Source organism: Sciurus vulgaris, assembly GCF_902686455.1.
Source record: "Sciurus vulgaris genome assembly, chromosome: 13".
NCBI lineage: Eukaryota > Metazoa > Chordata > Mammalia > Rodentia > Sciuridae > Sciurus > Sciurus vulgaris.
Window position 1 is genome coordinate 18,557,215 of NC_136474.1, and position 13,510 is coordinate 18,570,724.

Below are 13,510 nucleotides of genomic sequence, written 5' to 3' on the forward strand. Positions count from 1 at the left end.
GATTCAAACTAAAAAGCTTTCTCTCAGCAAAGGAAACTATCAGCAATGAGAAGAGAGAGCCTACAGAGTGGGCAAATATCTTTGCCACTCATACTTCAGATAGAGAACTAATTTCCAGAATCTATAAAGAACTCAAAAAACTCTACACCAAGAATACAAATAATCCAATCAACATATGGGCTAATAATATGAACAGACACTTCACAGAAGAAGATCTACAAGCAATCAACAAACATATGAAAAAATGTTCACCATCTTTAGTAATAAGAGAAACACAAATGAAAACTACACTAAGATTCCATCTCACCCCAATTAGAATGGCAATTATCAAGAATAGAAGCAACAATAGGTGTTGGAGAGGATGTGGGGAAAAAGGTACACTCATATATTGCTGGTGCGGCTGCAAATTAGAGCAGCCACTCTGGAAAGCAGTGTGGAGATTCCTTAGAAAACTTGGAATGGACCTACCATTTGACCCAGCTATCCCACTCCTCGGCCTATACCCAAAGGACTTAAAATCAGCATACTACAGAGATACAGCCACATCAATGTTCATAGCAGCTCAATTCACAATAGTCAGACTGAGGAACCAATGTAGATGCCCTTAGATAGATGAATGGATAAAGAAACTGTGATATATATATATATATATATATGTATATACATACAATGGAATATTACTCAGCTATAAAGAATAATAAAATTATGGCATTTGCAGGCAAATGGATGAAATTGGAGAATATCATGTAGAGATAAGCCAATCTTAAAAATCCAAAATGTGAATGATCTCACTGATAAGTGGATGATGACACATAATGTGGGATGTGAGTGGGGCAAGAATGGAGGAAGTAGGGACTCTATAGAGGGAAAAGAAATGTGGAAGGGGTGGGGGGAAGGAAAAAATAACAGAATGAAAAAACATGATTACTCTTTGTAAATGTATGAATATGCAAATGGTATGCTGTTAATCCATGTACAAACAGAAACAACATGTATCCCATTTGTTTACAATAAAAATAAATTTAAAAAAAGAGAGAGAAACTGCAAACCATGGTAATTCTTTATGTTCTGAGTTCTGATATTTATATGTGTTTTTTGTTAAACCTTTATAAGAGTGTCAGCACTTAATGATCTCTGCCAATGAAAATACAGGAAACACATGACAGAGTCCTTTTTGGAAGGGTTGGAGGTGGGAAGGAGGGAAAGAATAGCCATAGGGTTAGTTCCTACAAAACAAGGAAGAAACATCTAAACAAAAGATATCTTTTAATTTGAAAACATTTTAAATTTTCAAATTCCTCACCCAGAGACAACAAAGTAGCTGATGCCACAATTAAAATACAAGAAACCTTTGTGAAACTCACAATATATACACAAATGATATAATACATAAGGCTCCCAGAAAAGGGAGCCTAGTGTCTTAATGCATGGCTTTGTCAGTATAATTCTTCCTGCACCATCTCATTTGTGAACTCAAAATCAAAGGAACAGGGCTACAAATGGAAAGGGGTAACATGAGGGAGTTCCTGGCAAGTGATGAAAGAGTTCAGTGTCTTCATTATGGTAGTGACTACATGAATGTACAAAATCTGTACATGGGCTAAGATTGACAATAGCCACACACACACCACACACACACACTCAGATGCAAGCACAGGAGAGAATGGTGAAAACTACATATGATCTGTTATTCAATTAGCAGCAATATACCAATGTCAATTTTCTCATTTTGAAACTGTACTATCAGCGTCAATATTTAGCTATGGACCTACATGTTTCCCAACCAGAAACACCTTGGGACAGGACAGTGGTGCCAAGCATCATTTTTGTCCTACCCTTAATTCAGATCACAACTCTAAGCCCACCCCAAGCAAGCACACAAACTGAATAAAACTAAATAGGCTTTTCAAGATCCTTTCCCAGTCATTGCCCCACCCTAGGTAGATTGCTACCCTGAACACCCTGTCAGCCACAATGGATTGAAAATATTTGGAGGAACTATTTAGTGGTAGATGAGGGATTCAGACTAAAGAGAGGACTATTGTTGATTTATAGCATTTACTTAATCTCATCCAAGTTTTTTTTTCTTTTAAGAATGGCAAATCTGATCATGTTACTAACCTGATTTTATTGATTTAACAAATATTTATTCACTAACTTTCCCCAGATGGGCCTGAAATTTGATGTAAAAATGATTCCTGGTTATCCAACGCCTGAAGGATGTGTTCCAAGTCACTGAGCCTTTTACATAAGCACCTTCAGAATCTTCGCCCAATTTGTCTTTCCAGATTCATTTCCTTAACTCTCTTCAGCATTACTCGCCTTCCGGTTGCCTACCACCCCAGAAGCTCAGGTGAGTAACACATTCATCCACATATATGAACTTGCAGTTTCACAAATATTGTACCATCCTTTGTTCATACTAATCGCTAAGCTTGGAACACTCCCTCTGACCTGCTTGAATTTCTCTTGCCCCAGGGCACAGACATGCACACACACACACACACACACACAAACACACACATACACACACACACACATGCATGCACATACACACCCCTGTTCCATAACACACACACATTGCTTATGTTTTGGCATAGAAAATTCACAAATCTTTCATGATCCTGCTCAAAAGTGCTTCCTTTGATATTTCCTCTAATTAGTCAAGCCCTATGATCCTTTAAAATGGCCACAACTTTTTTTTGGCACTAACCATCAGGATGTGGGGACTATTTCCCCCATGCTTGGTCCTGGAATGACCCAATTATTTTCACCAAGAGAATTCAGAAAAAATGGCATTGTGCGACTACCGATCTTCTCTCAAGAGATTTTGTTATTTTTGTTCTCACTCTCTTACAAAGTTGCTCCCATCATACTAAACACCTGGACTAATCTGCTGGAATAGCCACATGGAGGAGAATTCCATCTAACTTCCAGGTACATGAGTAAAGTGTCCTTGGACCATCTGGCTTCAGCAGGACCATGATAAGCTATCCCAGTAGACACCAACAGAAGAAATATGTGGCTGAACCTAGACCCCAGAATCAAGTCATGAGCAAATAAATAACTAGTTTTAAACCACTGATTCTAGAATGTTTGTTATGTATAAGTAAATAATTGGTATAACCCCATCCCAACTCCAGACTCAGATAATTAGTCATTCTGAATTCTGAAAGACCATAGCACCATCTACTTCCCTCCTCAACTACTATAAGACTCATGCATTACCAAGATCCTTGGTTTGTGCATTCTCGCCACTACTAAACTCTGGAAGTAGAAATATCCCCAGAACCTCACACCAAGCCTGACGACATGGTAGACACTAAATAAATAACTGCTAAAACAATAAAAAGCTGATGGGCTGGCCTTCCTCAGATTGGTCCTGTTTGAGTTATGTATCAAATCATGGTCAAGAGGGAACTTTCACTTCCTATACTGAGAAGAATAGTGAATCTCATGCCACAATGGTGTGGTTCACATGAGGTTAAATTTAGCAGCTCTAATAGATTGGACCTTTTCAGAATGCTAAGATTAAATAGCTTCATATGAGCACTATTTTACTAGCTCTGCCAATCTAACAGCCTAGGGAACTCTTTACTTGGAAATAACAAAATGTAATTCCAAGCAAAATCCTGTAAGACTTGGCTTTGAATCAAAATGCATTATAAAAATAAAAACATTTGTTTTATCCAATTCCTCTCTAGGGTTTTGTCCAGCATTATCCACAGCAAGTCAGATCATTCACTATTGCTTAAGATTACTTGTCTATTACTGGTAATATGGCTGGAAAAAATTAAGATGATCTTATTAATCATCTTCAGATCATGAATTCTCCAATTTAGAATAATAGTTTTGCATATGTTTTTGCTATTGAATCTTTAAATAATCAATTTGTAAGCATGGGTGTAAAGTGAATTTTTCAAAGTTGGTAATGTGGAATTAGGACATTTAATATTATTTTCATCATACATCACAATTAATATACACCTTTATGATCATCATTAATACAAAGCTGAAATGTTTGCTGTTTGTTAAGTTGACTAGGATACTCAGTAAAAAGGATTTTCAATCCTTGTTGTTTTGTTTTGGTGGTGATTTGTTGTTTGTCCCTTTGCATCTTAAATGTTTGCCTATGGTTTCTTTATTGAAAATTCCCCATTTGTTAATGTCAATTTTAAAAGTTGGAGACTTTGCAAAATTTTAACTATACATGGCTAAACTGGATTTAAAAAAAAGATTTCAGAGTACTTTATTGAGATGAATTGGAATATTTGTTTTTATAATCCATTTTTATTTCTACTGGGTAACAGTAGACCCAACTGGGCCAAGGAAGGCTACACACCCTTATTAAGTTGCTGTAGTTCTGGCAAAGCACAAGTCATTAGTAAGCCTGAATTTATTTGCAAGGAAATTTAATCCATGTGACTGTGATTAATTGACACAGTAATATAAGAAATCATGTTTCCTAAGTGCTACTTGATCTCTAAGAAGGCTTTTGAGCTATTTTTGATTTGATCATTTTTTTCTCAAGGAAAAATAAAGGTTTATCTTTACTGGTTGGAAAAGAAAAAAGGACTCAGATTTGAGTGAAAAAACAGCCCTCACTGTTTGGGAACTGTTACAGCACATTGTGGAGGGGTGGTCTAGACAGGTAGACTGTCTTCAGTGGTGAGGAAAAGATTCTCCTTGTGCCAGCATGAGCCAAAGATTATAAGCCAGCTGAATGGCCTTCCCCAAATTGTCCTTCTGAACTCACAGGTAGATAACTGGTGACTCACTTAGATAAAAAAAATCAAATTTTTGTAAATTGAATGCCTGTTGATTTTGTAACATGCCTGTAGATGGGTAACCTAGAAAATATATCAGTCTGTGTTCCCTGTTGAAGGGGGTGCTGGATAAACTCCTTCTGTACTGGTTGGTCCCCAAGCTCCATACCAGAGCCATGAACAGTCCTCAGAGGTAACCCATGAAGCACACCACTGATGGACTGAAGCCCATCAACCCCAGGAACTCCTCATCTGAGAGGTGAGTGTGAGGTGATTCAGAACTGCTGACATGAATGAAGCACAGAGTCACGGTTAAGTGCCAACGACCTGGCATAAATAATACAAGCACTTGAATTTCAGACCCATCATTTATTACTATAAATGTGGTAATTGCCTAACATTTATGGCATTTATTCCACAAATATAAAAATGAAGCTTTATTAGAATACTATATTAAATTTAGAGATTGAAAATTAAAAGACAGGGGAGTTGATCACTCTTAAATCATGAATAAATAAGAAAAGAGTGGTTCAACTGTTTAACCAACATGTTTTTTATATTCATATGGCCAAAAATCTGTAGTGGAAAGATACAAAATTTGGAATCAGGAATTATGCTGATTACAAGTTATTTGAGTTGGGAAATCTTGAAATTCTCAAGTTCATCCTTCATTGTCCCAGTGGCTGTCCAATATGCTCCTTAGAGTTAGTATCAAGATTCAGTGAAGTGTCTGGAAAGCTTTAAGAGTCATTAGATATTCTACTCATTTATTCTTAGAGTAAATGAGTAAAAATTGAGAAAAAAATATTCAAAGACCTAATCCTGAAACAATGTAATTAAAACTCAGGAATTTCCTATTTTTCTTTTTACCTCTATAGGAAAATTGTATAAGATCTGCAACACAGCCTTTTGATTTGTTTCCTAACACCAATTCACTCACCCTAACTAAGGATGTTTTTCTAACATCATAATAACCAATGCCAGCTGAAAGAATATGCACAACTATACATGAGAAGGATCATGCTTCCCTGGAGGAAGCTGATGTCTCCATTCAGCATCGAATCTGAGACACCATTTCACTTTCTATGTATATCTCCTAATCTGTCCATTAATCTCTATAGGCTTACATTTTAAAATAAAACTAGGATAAGAAGGGAATTGACAGAGTGCATATTTGAACCATATGTGAATGCAAGTGGAACATGTTAGTTTTGATTGTGTCAGAGTCCCTAGGGGGGTCCCAAAATCAGAGGATGTAGCTGGTCACCCTAATTTTAGAGACCTGGATGCCTTTGCTTGTGGCAGGGTTCCATAACAGTATGTAGCAACTCCATCCAGTTCTTAATCATCTTTTCTTCTCCCAGGTACTAGTTTGATTCAACCCATGGTAGAAGAGTCAATCAATTTTCAAGGGACGGGTAAAGGGGGTGATCATCTGTCTGAGGAAGAGGAAGCTAGAGTGATACTGTGTGTGAGAAATCATGGCTCATGAACTTGGTTCAAATGTTAGCAATTATTTTGCTCTCTACTTTCTTTGTCTATTAAGTGGAAACTTGGACTAGATTTCTTAAGATATGTTCTAAGTCTGTCAGTCAGGATTTCTATGGAATTCTTGAATTAGGCCACCATGACAAACCATAATCATCTGGCCCATGGGAAGACAAATAAATGTAAAATGCTAGTGTATATGAAGGTTTGGCACAAAGTAATACAATTAGAAGAAAAGAAAACTATACCATTTTAATGCTGGTCTCTGGAATTTACCAATCAGATTACCAATATCTTCTCCTTAAGTCAGGCATTTCAGCAGTGGATGTAAGATAACTAATCAATCAGACAGGGCTCCCCAGAGAAACAGAACCAAGAGGATATGCAAACACTCATTCATTCATTTGGCTCATCTTACATTTGCAGGGACTGGCAAGTATGAAATTCACAATTCAGATGACAGGCTGGAAACAGGTAAGATTTAATGCCACAGTCCTGAGACAGAATTCTATCTTTGAGGGAAAGTCTATTTTTCTTCTTAAGGTTTTCAATTGAATAGATGAAGTCCATTCACTTTATCAAGGTGGACTTCACCTTATCAAGGGTAATATCCTTTTCTTCAAATCATCAGATCATAGATGTTAACAACATCCACAAAATACCATCATAGTCACCACTTGATTAGCGTTTGATTATATAACTGGTTTACTAACCATATTATCACAGTGTTAAATGTAACAACTAGTATAAGGGGTATGGGTGTTGAGTTAAAGAATATTCCTTTTCAATAAAACTGCATTAAGTATGCAATAAAATGGAGTCAATGCTCTAATATTTGGCAGAGTTAAGAACAGAATTTATGTTTATGCTTGTCAGTGTGGATGTTTCTTTCATGAATTTCATTTATGTCACTTCATTTAGTGAGAGGCCAAAGACATTTGATAATTGAGCAAATGACTTTGTTTTTAATAGTATTATGCTTTGGGATATTTAAAGGGTATCTAGTCCATAAGTCTATATCAATGTAAAATTTTAATGTAAAAATATATGAAATTAAATTTTTTCTATTAAATAGCAAAAATACATAGAAACGTAGGGTTGCACTGGCCTTTAAAATTATGCTGTTCAAATTTCTTCTCAATGCTAAAATGCCTTCTTCCTTAATCTTGAAAATGTTAGTAGAATATTTCTAACAACGTGTAGATTAACATTTCAAAAATCATCTTATTTTAAGTTTTGCATGGAAAGGTCTTCTACAAAATGACCTGCATCTATCACCCTATTAGTTCTATCCACTGACTCTTATCTGTAAAGAAAAATGCAATTATCTATCAACTTTATAAGCTAACTCTAGTTAAAGCTTTTACTTATCACCTCAAATAATTGAAAACATTTTTTAATCCCTTTAATGATGTTCCAGGACATTACAAATGATTGCCACTGCTTCTTTAATAAGCACTGTGATCCCAGGATCAAAAAAAAAAAAAAGGAGGGGGGGATTTATTCAATAGATATTTATTGAGAATTTATGTAACAGATACTAGAAGGTTTGAGATGGTTCTATCTATTTAAAAACCTCAGACAATGGCATTTTCCAGCAGTGTAAAGCCTGGTAATGAATTCTAGAGCGAGATGTAAGTTTAAATCTTGGTTATTCTTTCACAACATCAACAAAAAGACTGAGTCACATTAACAAATGAAGAAATAATTTCTCATTCAAACTAGATACTCATCATTATAATAAAATTCACAGTAATGATGAGGAACTGTGTTTGGTTTTAGAAAAGGAGGAGTAAATCAGACACCATCTGGAAATAACCATTACTTTTTCCTTTCTTCCATGCATCCAGACACAAAATCAGAATTCAGCCTTCCTTTCCCTAACCAGAATTTGCAAAGCATGACAAGGGAGCTGAAAATGGGAATGTCCACATTCTATGGAAGGATAATTTATCCCACAGAAAGTTTGTTGGGTGTGTGTGTCAGGGACATCTGAAAGGAAAGAGTTTTAAGAGAGAGGACTGTGAAGGGGAGCAGAAAGTAAGGAGAATGGAGCCTACGAACTTCAGGAACACCTTCCCTTCCCCAGAATTTCTATATTTTTTAGTAACATTTCATAATCACTGAAAATATTTCCACAAATGGAAACATATCCTTAAATGTTTGTTTAACTTCATTTAATATGAAGACACAAACCTACATATGAATGTTTAGTGCAACTCTATTCATAATGATGAAACACTGATACAACCCATAAGTCATTCAACAGATAAATCATTAAATAAACTGCTGCATCTATGCCACAGAATACAACTCAGTAATAAAAAAGATCAAACTATTGACAATGACTATTTCTAGGAAATTAGGCTGAGTTTTAAAACAAGTGCCAAAGGGTCTTGTTTCAATTATGTAATATTCTTTAGACATTTCACTAGAAATAAAGAATGAATTAGTGATTTTTAGACCTTAAGAGGAAGGGTATAAGGGAACGTGGTTACAAAAGAGCAACCCAAGATCCTTGTGAACTCTTTTGTCACTTAACTGTATCAATGTCAGTTCCCTGGGTATGAGATTATACCATGATTTTGCAAAATGCTAATACCATAGCAGAAAACTAGGTCATCAGTACATGGAACTCCCCCATGTTGTTTCCTGCAGCTGTATGTGACTGTTGCAATCATCTCAAAATAAAAATTTCAACTTAAAAAGTTAATTGGGCTTATTGTGTTGGTCTATTTCTGCATATCTATTGTTCTTTCCAATGTCTCTCTCTCTCTCTCCACCAATTCCATACTGAATTTACATGGTTAGCCTTAATAACTAGTAAAATGAATCCTGTACTTTTATTTTTTGAATATTTTTGCAGTACTAAGGATCAAACCCAGGACCTCACATATGTTAGGCAAGCATTCTACCAATGAGCTACATCCCCTTAACTATCTATCTATCTATCTATCTATCTATCTATCATCTATCTATCTATAATCTAACTTTATTTTTCTTTTTGAGACTGGGTCTCACTAGGTTGTCCAGGTTGGCCTTGAACTCCTGAACTCAAGCAATCCTCCTGTTTCAGCCTCTTGAGTAACTGGGTTATAGGTATGCACCATTGGCCCAACTACACTCTTCATTTTTAAGATAGTTTTAACTATTCTAGACCCTGTATGTTCCTATAAATCTCCAAATAAGTGTGTATATGTCTATAAAAATCTTGTTGGAATTTAGATGACAATAACATTAAATGAATAGATCAATTTGAGGACAAATGGAATCTGTTATTTTGAGGCTTCTAATTAAAAAGTACAGTATCTTTCTCTACTTATCTAGTATTTATTTGAGTTCTTTCAACTATTTAATCCTAAATTCTTCTTTTTCACTGTAGTCATTATAAATGTTTATGCTTTTGATGATGTTTTAAATTTTTGTTTTCCAACGATCGTTGTTACTGTATAGATATGTCTAATATTTATGTGTTGATTTTGTATTTGAAAATTTGAGGGTTTTTTGGTGGCTATTTTTGGTAGATTCCTTGAAATTTTCAATGAACTAGATGTTTGGACTTTGTAGAAATTATGACCATAAGAGATCTGTCAATTGCATATGAAGAAAATTTGATTTGAACAGAAATTTTTATCTTTGTAAAATTTATTTTAAAAAAGGATTTATCCAGATGAAAACAATATCAGTAGAGTAAAACAAAATTTTGAAAAATTTGAGATATAGCTTCAAATTTAACTCTGAATAGCAAATTGATAAAGGAACTAGTGTGTGTGTGTGTGTGTGTGAGAGAGAGAGAGAGAGAGAGAGAGAGAGAGAAAGGGGGAGGGGATTGAACCCAGGGATGCTCTATGACCAAGCTATGTACCCAACCCTTTGCCTTTTTAAAATTTTGAAACAAGTTCTTGCTAAATTGCACTGGGTGACAGTGGATTTGTTATCCTCCTGCCCCAACTTCAGGAATTGCTAGGATTACAGAAGTATGGCATCAAATTAGCTTAATGCCATTTACTCCAGGAAATATATTTTTAATTATCAAAGTTGATATGGGTAAATACAGTGTGAAAATACATTGTCTAGAAACAAGCAGAGACTGACATCTGAGGTACTTGTGTCAAACACACTTCCTTGTGGAGTGAGCAGAGCTAACTCATGTAAACTGAGATTCCAGACATCTTCTACACACTTTATTCTGACTCAGCTGAAAATTCTTTCATGTCCTCTTGCATGTTTGTCACCACAACCATTAATAGTGTCATTCTACTTTTACAGATCCCATCCCCAGAAACATCCTTAAATGCCAAACTTTCTAGTATATTTAAGTCCTCTCTCTCTCTGAAACACACATGCACACACACGCACATATAAACGTGGTGGTTGAAGTGGTAAACAAAGCAGCCTTCTGAGAAGTGTGGTGATTATTTATTCCTGGAAGGGGAACCTCTCTTGGTGGGTCTCACACTCCATGACTCCAGTTGGCTCCACCCATCTCCAGTTTTGTACAGGAGTCTCTTGGACTGGGAAAGACTAGGCGATTCATGGTGAGTGGCTAAACAAAGAGAGAGGGAATAAGATAGAAACATTCAGTGTTTTTCCGGGACTTTCTTGAAAAAGCAAATTATCATAGTGAGTTACTCTTAATCAGTCCTGAAGGCAATTTAAAGACAAAAGATATTTTCCTTTGCTGCCTTCCATCTTTCTTCTCAAAGCTCACTGTCCTTTCTGTTCCTAAGCTGCCAGGATCTCACCCAGTATGCTGCCTTTGTCCCAGCCTCCTACCAAGACCTGTCTGCACCAGCAATGTACAAAAATATGCTACTCACTACACTCCCATTTCTTAGATTTATTCCTTATGTAATTCCCAGAGGGCCATTCAAAGCATTTTGATTCTGATTTATAATCACCAATAGATTTAGATGTATTTTACAGATTTAATGTGCTACCTCTCCCAAATGTGTTTGCATTTTGACAGAAGACTCCAAGGAGTGTTACTAACTTGATTTTAAATTAATGCACTAAAAATTTATTTTTTGGGTATTTGTTTTAATGACATACTAATGATATTTGTGAGTTATATGAGGCAGGAAATGATAAGTTTGGATGATAAAAGATCTAAAAAAAATAACTCTGGCAGGAAAGAGTAAATAAGTGTATACACATGTATCTGAATATATTTTATAGAGAGAGAGAAGAGAGAGCATCATCCCTTAAATCATATCAACCAATCAAGCAACCAAGAAAATTCTTAATTTCAGGTGGAAGATTGCTGATCTAAATGTTAAGGGTAAAACAAGAAAAATTCTAGAATACCTCTGTAGCTTTAGAATAGGCCAATATTTCTTAAGTATGACACATAATTATTAAACATAAAGATAAAAGTGATAACCATAGATAAATTGAGAATTCAGTTTGTGAAAATACATATATAGCTGGGGGTACAACTCCGTTGTAGAGTACATGTTTAGCATATGTGAGATCCTGAGTTCAATCCTCAGTGGCAAAATGACAGCATCAAAAAGACACAATTAAGTGAAATCATAATCCATGGTGTGGGAGAAAGCACTTACAATAAACATATTTAAAAAGGGATTCCTTTCTGAATTATATAAGCAACTCCAACAAAGCAACAAGAAAATGACAAATCGCTTAATAGGAAAATGTTCAAAAGACTTGAATAGACACTTTACAAAAGAGGACATCAAGAGCCACCATATGTCTTCCCTGAATTACTCCTTCAAGCTTCTTGATTAGCTTTTAGCTTCTACTACACAACCCCTCCTGCCCAACAGGATGCAGTCAGATTATGTCACTCCTGCTCCCTGCTTGACTTCTCCTACTACCAAACAAAAGCCAAAGTTCTTAGAATAGTTGACAAGGCCCTATTTGATCCACCCACCCAACAAGTCCTCATTATCTCCAAAGCTCTGAAAACTTAGTGGGAACTTTTCTGATAATTACATTTTTAACCTTTTTGTTTTGTTTTGGTCTGGTTCTTTCTACTTTTCCACTCTACTCTGTATTTCTCCAAAACACTTACCATCTATATCATGCTATATATTTACTTACTGACTTGGGTTTAGAGTGGATCCTCTACCCAATAAAATATGAAAGACAAGTGAAGAAAAGTTACCAGTAATAATCATGTGAATAAATTATTCAGCTTAATACATTGAAACTACAATGTGATGTGATAAGCTACAAAAACTACAGGGGATAAAAAGTAATACATTGAATGTGGCAAAAAGTTAGAGCAACTGGAATATGAAATACTATTGGTGGGAGATTAATTGACTTAACCACATGAGAAATCTGTACGGCAGTATGTAGTGATACTAAACAGATATGTAACCAAATACTCAGTGATACCATTTGTAACTATATACCCAAGAGAAATGCAAACTCATGTTCACCAAACAGGTGCTAACATCTTCAGAATAGCATTATTCATAATAGCCAAAGCTGAAAATTATCCAAATGCCAACCAACAGTAGGACGGATAAATAAACTTTAATATATTTTATACTATTTGCTCTGTGACAAATGTCATAAACATAATATTGAACAAAAAACTGACTGAGCTAGTAATTACTTATAATTCCACATGTAGGTCCAAAAGCGAGCAAAACTAATCTTAGAAGTCATAATAGAGATTACCCATGGGAAGACAGGTGATGTCTGGAAGAGAGTACAAGCAGCTCTTCGTGTGCTGCAAATATTCTGCTCTTTGACATCTGTTCTGGATGCACAGGCATAACTGTTAAAAATTACCTAGTTGAAACATTTGAGATCTGTTAATTCATCTTTCTGCATTTGATTTCAATAATAATGTTTATAAATAATAAAATAAAATATAAAAATGTGAAGTCCTTAGGAGCAAAACCTAATGGCAAACTGGAGAGGTGTTGACTTGATGACACGTGGAAAAAGAACTACAGTTCCTTTATTTTTCTTTTACAGTCCTTTTACATAATCTCTAACAGATTATGATCTCAATCTAAGTCAAGGTTGGAATGTAGATGCCAAAATTACTAAAACAAACAATCATTTGCTAATACAAGAATTAAATACACTGAGTATGTAAAAGTACCTCAGGGATCATTTAACCCCACCCTCTCATTTCACTGTGAAACTGTGAAGGCCCAGAGAGGTCTTGGCTCAATCAATTTCAGATGGATTTTTAGAAGGAGCGAGAACTGAGCATCACACTTTCTGACTTCCTCACTCAAAGCACATTTCCAAACCTTGCTGGGCATAACAAT

General features: G+C 35.4%; 1 long non-coding RNA gene across 1 annotated transcript; it reads right to left on the reverse strand.

Moving 5' to 3' along the window:
• Positions 1-10,383: 10,383 nt before the first annotated feature.
• On the reverse strand, positions 10,384-13,028 carry LOC306643033. The gene is made up of 3 exons (XR_013758801.1): positions 12,906-13,028; positions 12,289-12,339; positions 10,384-10,800 (listed from the first exon to the last, which is right to left on the reverse strand). It is a non-coding gene; the product is annotated as an uncharacterized lncRNA (long non-coding RNA).
• Between the last annotated feature and the right edge of the window lie 482 nt (positions 13,029-13,510).